This window comes from Anser brachyrhynchus, assembly GCF_964034855.1.
Source record: "Anser brachyrhynchus genome assembly, chromosome: 1".
NCBI classification, from domain to species: domain Eukaryota; kingdom Metazoa; phylum Chordata; class Aves; order Anseriformes; family Anatidae; genus Anser; species Anser brachyrhynchus.
In genome coordinates this window covers 144,373,081-144,382,204 of record NC_137694.1, presented here as the reverse complement: position 1 = coordinate 144,382,204, position 9,124 = coordinate 144,373,081, and positions in this window count along the sequence as shown.

Here is a 9,124-nt window from a genome sequence, read left to right as displayed (position 1 = left end):
CAGGACACTGAATGCCTTTTCATGCCACACTAGTATCCAGCAATTAGAAATTCAAAGTCCTGATCTGATTCCAATCTTCCTGCACCAAAGTACATGTTAAGACCCAGAGTGTGTGGTTGAGTTGCTCAGATTGCCCATCTACTGTACAGTTCCACACCAACCAGTTTTGATACTGGTAATACTAACATTAGTGACATAGATACAAGGAGAAGGCAAAGTCCTGGAAGTCTCTGATCTCTACGTATGTGCTTCAAAATACTGGCAGTGCCAGCAGGCCTCTCTTGATGGAGATGGAAATAATAGAGACATATACACATAGTACCTTCATAGCTTAAACAAAATGCTTCATACTGTGTCTTGTTTTCCTGAGTAGTGGGATCAGCGATGGCTTCCATGAAATGTCATTGCAAGGCCACACCTCACCCTAATTATGTTGACCTTTGTTTCCTGAGGGGCTGCTAAGTCAATGTTTTTCATTGGTTTAATTTATTCTCTGTTGTCTCATGGTATAAATGGGACAAATTTGAGCCTGTAAGAGACTATATAACTTAGTCCTTAAATTTGAGGTGGAAAGCATTTACTTTTCAGCTCAATCCCAAACTGTCTTTCTAGTATTGCTTAGGTTTCCTGATAAGTAAATCCAAGCACATTACAGCTTGACTGAAGAGCTCCCCGAGTGCCTGATAAAATGTCCTTCCAGAAGTAGGCACTTTAAAATATAGGCACATTTATGGTTAAACTAAGTCTAGCTAGGCTAGATTCGGTAGACTGATTGCAATGCTTCTAATAAACTGCTATAGTCACCTTTACCATTAACCTGAGTGACCATTCCTGGGAAGCTGGCAAAGACTTTTTATCTGACAGAAATATTCGGTATTCAAAGCCAAAATATGCCAAGGGTAAGCACAGGCCATGCACAGGCAAATACACGTGTTTGGAGGTATGCAAGTCTGACCCAAGTATTAAGGTCACAGTAATGATAAGGTCTGCCATATGAATTTCCTCACATGTCTACAGCTCCATTGTTTTACTTATTACCTCTTTTTTTTTCTTTTTTTTTTTTTAATTATTTTTAGTTTGTATTTCTCTGTCTCTAGTGAGGGTCAAAATCTCTGCTCTGGAACAACATTGCCTGGGAAGCAAGCCAAAATACAGATGATGCTTTCTGAAAACAGGAGAAAGCAGAGTAACATTGAATTGGCATGGTCCAGAGGCTACAGAAGGAGTCAGAGACCTGTGTTATATAAATGCTGTCAGAGTGACTTATCATGGCCATGGGCAATATTTCTTGACATTCTTAGTCAGAAGGGTATTAGTTTACAGAAAACAAAAAAAAAAATCAAAATTAGGCTAAATATTGAATGTTTCTATTGTCATTTTCTCTCTCTTGCTTGACAGCAAGGAAAACACATTTGAAAATATTTTGGTAAGGAGATTTTTCACAAGCACATTTGCAGACAACCTTCTGACATCTTAAAGCACATAGTAACCTATTGGTTGCAAAACACTGCACGAAGGTGAAAACAGAGATAGAAACATATGGAAAATACAAGCAATATACATCATCTCTCCCAGGCAAAATCTTCTGTCACCACAGAAAATGCATGCACTTTATCATACTAGCTTTGTGCCCAGAAAAGGCTTCTCATCCAGTGAAAAAATTCACTTACTCTCTCAGTTGTCCTGTGGACTTAGGTGTTTAAAATCAGCCAGACTTTGGGATCATTTTCTTAAGTTTAAACAGCCATTTAATGTCAGTGAATAATATCAGATACTGCTTTTAGTCTTCTTTATGCATACCTGCTAGCTATTACATTATCAAAAGACTTAGATAGTATTGTTAATTTTTCCCCTAAAACATATGCAATGGATTTACACAGATCCTGATGGTTTTGACAGTAAAATCTACTCCTGGGACAGTATTCTTAATCCATTTTCCCAAACAAACCTGAGGGCAAAGACTGAATGATAGTAAGCTATTGAATGTGAAAATAAATAACAAACAAAAGGAAATGAGATAAATCTATGGACCAATTTGGCAGTGTGTTTAAATGCCTTTGTTTTGATTTTTGCAGCTACTTTTTTTTAAATAAAATGACTAGGTTAGACAGAGAATTTTCTCAGTAAGGGCTTAGGAAGCCATATTATTTTTGGCTCAGTCTCTAATTTTGCCATGGACAGGGAATTTATTATAGGGAGTACAAAGTCAGACGCAAGGTTAGTCCTTGGATCTAAATACACAAAGATACACGGTCACTAGAACTAACAGCCAATTCAGTTGCCACTCCATGATGCTTAAAAATATCATATTAAAACTGCTATTGATGTTTACTATAATTTATCAATTTCAATATTTTCTATATGATAACCATATTTATTGAGGTGTGTGGTATAATCATGTACTACTTTTGCTCTCCATATCTGACTTTATCAAGTCTTCTGTCTTCTCCTGCTTGGCTTTTCCGCTAATTAGCTAATACATGCTAATATTATATTTGTAACAGTAAAAGCTCAGTTTAACTTGGCTGTGCATAAGTTGGAAGACAGAGTATTTAGAATTTACAATCTATGGGAGTTTCCTTGGAGATAAGTATTTCCTGATATAAGCAAGTAGCATTTAAATCAAAACAGCAGCCAGTACAACTTTGCCTGAAAACATACTTTGGTAAACAATACTGAAGTGGTCAACTCTAACGACTGTGACCTTATATCAGGTCTGCTTAATGTTACTCAGCTTTGTAAGCACTTTAGAGAGGCAGAGAGTATCATTCAAAGAGCTGAAGCACAGGGAAGTGAAGGTATTTACCCGAGACCCCTCATCAGACCAGAGGTATGCCCTTCAGCCACACAGCTTCCATGTGCATAGTACTCAGCTGACTGGCTGTTGAACTAGTAAGGCTTTCAGGCTTGTCCAAGTAAAAGTCAGCCATATTCTAGTAAACTGGAATAAACACTCATAGAAATGATGATGAAGCTACTGAAATGTCCTCCAAGCCAGGAGAGGCTAGATATATAAACATAATTTAATGTCATTTGCTTGTTTTAGTGACCACTCTTACTGGACAACTCTTTGAAAGTAAGCACATTAATCTACAGTGGTATTTATGCTTCATCATGAACTCTCCACATCCAGTGGGATCAACTCTGCTCATTAAGAAATATTCAAAACAGAAATTGTCTAGTAGGAAAATGGAAATATGCACAATGTCCCTCCTCTTGCACCAAGGAAATCCCTTTACCAGGTTGTGTTAAAGGTAGTCTTTTGGAATTGTATACCCTCAAAGTCACGTGCAAAGCTCCAATGCTTTCCAGCCACAACACTCCCGAGCAGCTAGGTGGTATTTGTCTGGCCAGGACTGCAGCGCAGTAGCAAGAACAGGAATTAATGAGGCTACAGCCACTCAATCACTCTTAAAGCTGTATAAATCCACAACAGGCCCAAAGAGGAAAGGTTTGGGAACTGTCATGGAGGTTCTCTCTGCTATGGTTTGCAGAGTGATCTTCATGATAGCAGGAATGAAAGGGAGGTAGTAGGATACAGCCTAATGGGAAATAACCTCCACTCCTAATTTAGGAGAAAGGAAGACATTCGAGAAAAAAAAAAAAAAAAGTAAAAAAAAAAGTTTGAGATTATTTTGATTTTCATTCTGTGTTGGTGTAAAAATACCCTCATATGGCTTTTTTACATTTGTTTCATTTCAGAACAAAGAAAATCAAAAAGAGAGACTCAACTTTTTAACAAATACATATAAATTACATACATGCACTATAGTCTAATTTGGTGTAAGGAAGCGAGAAGACTGTGACACCTTGTAGTGGTAGCATATGCTATAGTTACAGTTAGTATTTTGGGGCCTTTTTCATAGACAGATAAGAATGAGGTGGCAGTAGCACAAATGAGACTCAAACTCCATACCTGTCTGAACAAATTTCTTGCACTAATGGGCTGAATTACAGGAGATGATCTTGTTGCCATATGTGCATTTTGCTCCTCTTAACCATATGGCTTTATTGCTAAGCAAAATATTTCTAGATTTCTATTTTTTTCATCCTCAAGCTGGGACAAATGTCAGCATTTTGAAATTTTTCCCACATTAAGAATCAGGGCAAAAAAATTGTCTCAAAGCAGTTAAAATATTTCCTTTACATCTCAGACTTTCACAAAAGTTTATAGTATAATTAGTCTAGCTTACAAAGCAATCAGTTATTTTGGCCTAGAAATGGGGATTTTTACCCAGAGAAGGTCAGAACACAATGTTTCAAAATAACATATAAGGATTTTGGAAAGTTTGAGTTTGAATGAATCAGCATATTTAACACATAGCATTTAAGTTGAACATTTTTCCAGCCAATTCCAAATAAACATAATGAATGCTTTGTGATTCAAAGGGAAGCCAATAATCTTTGTTTTGCTGCATGAATTCTCCTATGCATAGTGCTTTCCAAGTGAATAATCTTAAGAAGAACTCAATGAGAAGGGGGAAAGAAGGAAGTGATTTAGGGAAATATTTAAGTGGGAGAGGCAGAAGGAAGAGTGGAGAAGGCAGGCAGAAGTAGGTTTTGTAGAACATCCACACAAGAACTTTCAAATCATGTATGGAGTCAAACATGGGAAGAAGCAAAGAAGATGAACAAATAATTGGTGAAGGGCAAAGTACAGTACACAGCAAAAAAATTATTAAAAAATTAAAAAAAGGAATTAGCAGAGCTTTGATAAAGACTCTGATTTCACCTGTGGTAAAGAAACATAAGTCTTCATTTGTCATTGACCTAGTTATGACTTAAGCAAATCATTGCCGTTATTTTGGACTTGTGACAGACAAGAAGTGCTGATGAAACCCTACGGTCAAGAAACAACATTAATGTCATAATGATCCCTTCCTCCCTTTAAACCTGTGGAGATGAAGATGTGGAAGTTTGAAAAGGCCTCATGAATGTTGTGGAAATATATGAAATTGGAAATGTGAAAATTGCAGCTGAATATGTCATATGAGACACATGCTAATGGTATCACGTGTACAATGTGAGCACAAAGTCATTAAAGGAACTGTTTTAGACAAAAACAGAACCCCAGAAGGCATTGTGAGCAGCTAAGGTTATACTATTAGCGTGCAATACTAATAAGAGCAATGGTAATGTCAGTTCACAATGCTATTTGGGAGTTGCAGCTCTGCTTATTTAAGCACAAATCAGTGACAGTCAACGACAGTCAACAATCATCACAACTGAGGTAAGCACAAATCCTCAGGAAATCTAAGCAAAGATCCCTGGGGCCTGTCCATATCCATATGAGTGGGTAAAGCAGATCTGTAATGCAAAACATGGTGCAGAATACTGAAATTTACAGTACACATGTAACAGAGGGCTTGCTTCAGGATGGTACTTGCCCAAGCCTGGGCTTTCAAAACCCATTAGGACATAGAGCAGACTAGGTCCATTCCTGGAGCATATCTCCTGGTTTACTTTAAACCAAAAAGATCGGTTTCACACACTCTGAGACACCACTATGATGTGAAACAAGTTGTTAAGAAGAGCCAAGCAGCATATTTTCTTCAAAAGCATGCTCCTGAGTTGGGGAAAAAAAAAAAAAAGAAGTCTTTATGCACCACATCCTTGGCTAGTTTTGTATAGAAGGATAGAGCCAGTCAATGCATCCTCCCTTTTAAAATGATTTCCTAACTGGAGGGAGAAATTGTGGAGGGCTATGTGGATGAGTCACAGCCTTGTTTCAGCATTTTCTCATGAATAGCCAGCTCAAATAATGAGAAAATAATCTTTCACCTTTCCTTTGATCACAGGCATGAAAGAAAGATCAAGACCACTGATAACCAGGAGAAGGAGGATGGAGAAAAATGGGGAAATGATCTCCACCATCCAGCAAGTCAGAGATGCTGGTTCTCTGCCACATTTTTGGGCAAGGTGTAGCTGCAGTCCTGCCCTCCAGTGCCCAAGACCAGGAGGTATGTTCCCCAGGTGTGGCCTAATTGTATGACCCAACACTGTGAACACTTTTCCCAGCCACATATCCCAAACCAAGGTTATTCCACGTTAAGAAAGAAGACACTCAGGACGTTCACCTTACTACAGCTGAGGGGGTAGAGAGGGCCTTGTCTTGTTTCAGCACAAGTTTTCCCGTTCCTGAATTATTCCTAGATAACTCAGGAAGTGAGAGACCTCATCCCGTTTAAATCTGCAACATTGATCTAAAATGCATTCTCTGAGGATATTGTCAGTGAGAGCAAAAATATGGGCAATTATTGCATATTTGATAATCATTTCAGGTTTTAAGAACTCAGTTATTACAAAATTAATACATGTTTTCCCTGATAATTTTAAATGTCATCAATCCTTTTCTTTAAAAGATCAAAAGCATGAACTAATACCGTAGTAAATTGCCAAGCCTACAAAGTTTTGCTCCTCTGTGACATGACTTTGGTGGTTTTTCATTTCCTTGTTTTGATCTTTTTCTAGTAGCTTGCAAGTACTGTAATCTTTATGTCTGAATTGAACTCACAAACCCCTAATATCTTAGCAGGTTCAAAACCAAACAAAAGTCTGCCACATCTTGTATGCATCTTCAGCATGGAAGAATATGACCAAGACTGTTTGCCTTTAAATTAAAGAAGAACTTCTCTACAGCTGTTGCATAAACTAAATTTTAGACAGTTTCTCCATGCAGCTGCCCTCACAAAAAAGCACTAATAGTTTTGCTAGTAATTAGCTTGGAAAAGACATGTTGGACGAACCCTTCAATGGTAAACAGGATTTATTTATTTATTTATTTATTAGCATGGTAGGAAATGCGCTGGTGAAGCACCTTCCAATAGATCTTTGTTGTCCAAAACTCAAAATTAAGAAGTTAGGGGAGAAAATCAAAAACACTTTCCAAGAGGTAGGTGCTCATGCAATTTGCCCATTCCTAACTCTTCTGGATTTTGGAGCATCGTTATCTCTAGTGATGCTCTTGTGTTGGAGTCAGTTGCCACTTGCAATAGTGTTGTTCACTAAATGTACAACAGATCTCCTTCTAGACCATTTATTTGTCTCACATTGGCCATTAGCACCTGGGATACCTACACCATGATTTAATAAAGCTGGAGGCTCTCACAGTGCAACATCTTGACTCCATGAGAGGTATGAAGATCATGAAGCAGAAAGAAGGGGAGTTAGCAAAGAGATCTTCAAAAGAACTCCCAAATGATATGGGAGATTATGAGGCACTGCAGTAACATTTTGTCCTGTTTACAATAACCATAATAACCATACAAAAATCTGTAAAATTAGGCCTTTTTTTTTTTTTTTGAGACAATTTTATTTTCCTGGGGGCAGGTGGGAGTGAAGGTCTAAGCCATATCCCATCCTTGCCTGGGATGAAGTATTACTGAATGGTGACAACTGTCAACTTGTTCAAGTCATAGTCTTAGTATGTGCTAAAAAATGTTCCAGGATATACATGCATGCCAGCATGCATGCCTTGAATTTAGAGGTATGACATATTTCTATGTAATGACAGTGACTAAAGACAAGTTTTTGTTTATTATGTGGGTAGGTTAGGAATCACATTTAATCTTTTATTCTAATGTGTACAAATTTAGTTATTTAAGAGCAAAATAATAAGCCATTAAAAAACAGCTGGCTGAGGGACTGGAGTGAGTGATTAATCTATCCAATAAATTTAGCTTTCTTTTTGAATCATCTACCCCTTATTAAAATCTTTTTTAAACTCTATGACTTGATTTGAAGCAGAGCTCTGTGGATCTCTGATATCTGATAAACTTTCTCCAAGGGAATTCGGAGCTCACAACATGTTCTGAAAGAGCAATGAATTTACTGTCCCTTTCCATGTTGTCCCCAGGGACTGCTGTCCTAGAGAGACACAACCTGGATCTCAGTAAGAAAACAGGTTGAGAACTTCTGTTTTGTTCTGGGGTGATTAATTTGAGTTTCTTATTCAGTCATCTTTTTGGGAGGAATGTGTACTGCTTCCAGCCAAATTTTGCAGGCAAACTTGAAAACCAGTATTTTATTTTGTGCATGTATGTTTGTGTATTTCAATTTCACTTCCCATTAAATTTGTACATGTAATGTCAGACAAAAGGGACACCCTGTACTGCAAGAAATAGATTTCTTGAAATGTGATCACATCACTATGCAGGAAGTGTTTTTTGGCATACTTGCCATTGCTTTTTTCTTTGTTTCAATCTGTTATATTTCGGGTTTGTGCTGTTCATCCATCTCTGATTTAAGAAGTAATATTTAAAAAAAAAACAAAAAAACAAAAAAAAAAAAACAGTTACCCAGCAAAATACACTGGACTATGCAGAATTTGCCCAGAGACAATCCTACCTGAAGGGATAGACAACCTCAAATTGTTTTTCTGACTCTGCAGTACCATGACAAAATAACAGTCCTCTCCTTGCGCAGGAAGCCAACGCACTTCACTAAAGGTAAAATCTTACTTGAGAATTGGTTATCAGAAAGGAGAAAACTTTGATTCTCTAAGGAGTAGATGAGTGCATATCATAGCAATGTTATGACCATTTAATCGTTTTTCCATAAGAAAAGATTAAAATGCCTTAGTTATGCTAGATTAAATGCTCATTCGATAATTGCAATGGACAGTATGCTTTCAGAGTAAGAGAATTAAATTAAAAAAAAGACAACTACAGAAAATGTACTAGTGGTAGAATTAGACAATGTTTCATCAGTCCCCGATGTCTCTACAGTAATGAACCTGTCAAAAGATAATAATATTTTAGTGAAAGGTGTGATTGGATAAGTCACATTATTTATTAACTGTTACCCTAAAATATCACTTTTGTCTTATTATTAAAGAATGGTTAGAGGGCAGCAGGGATGCCTGACATAAAGCATTAAAATATGGATTATGGCTATAACAGGCCATGGAGTGTATATGCTTTGCTGTAAACTCTGTAGCATAACTTACTAATACCCAATGACTAGCAGCATTCAAGAAACCGTAAACCAGCAGAGACTTTATGTAAGTTCCCTAGCTTGATACAGTAATTCAGGAGTGTATTTAGATAGCTCCCTGGAGCTATGTTTGTCAAAACATCTAAACCATTGTGTCTACATTTTTAGGATCTAAACTTGATCTTCAAAG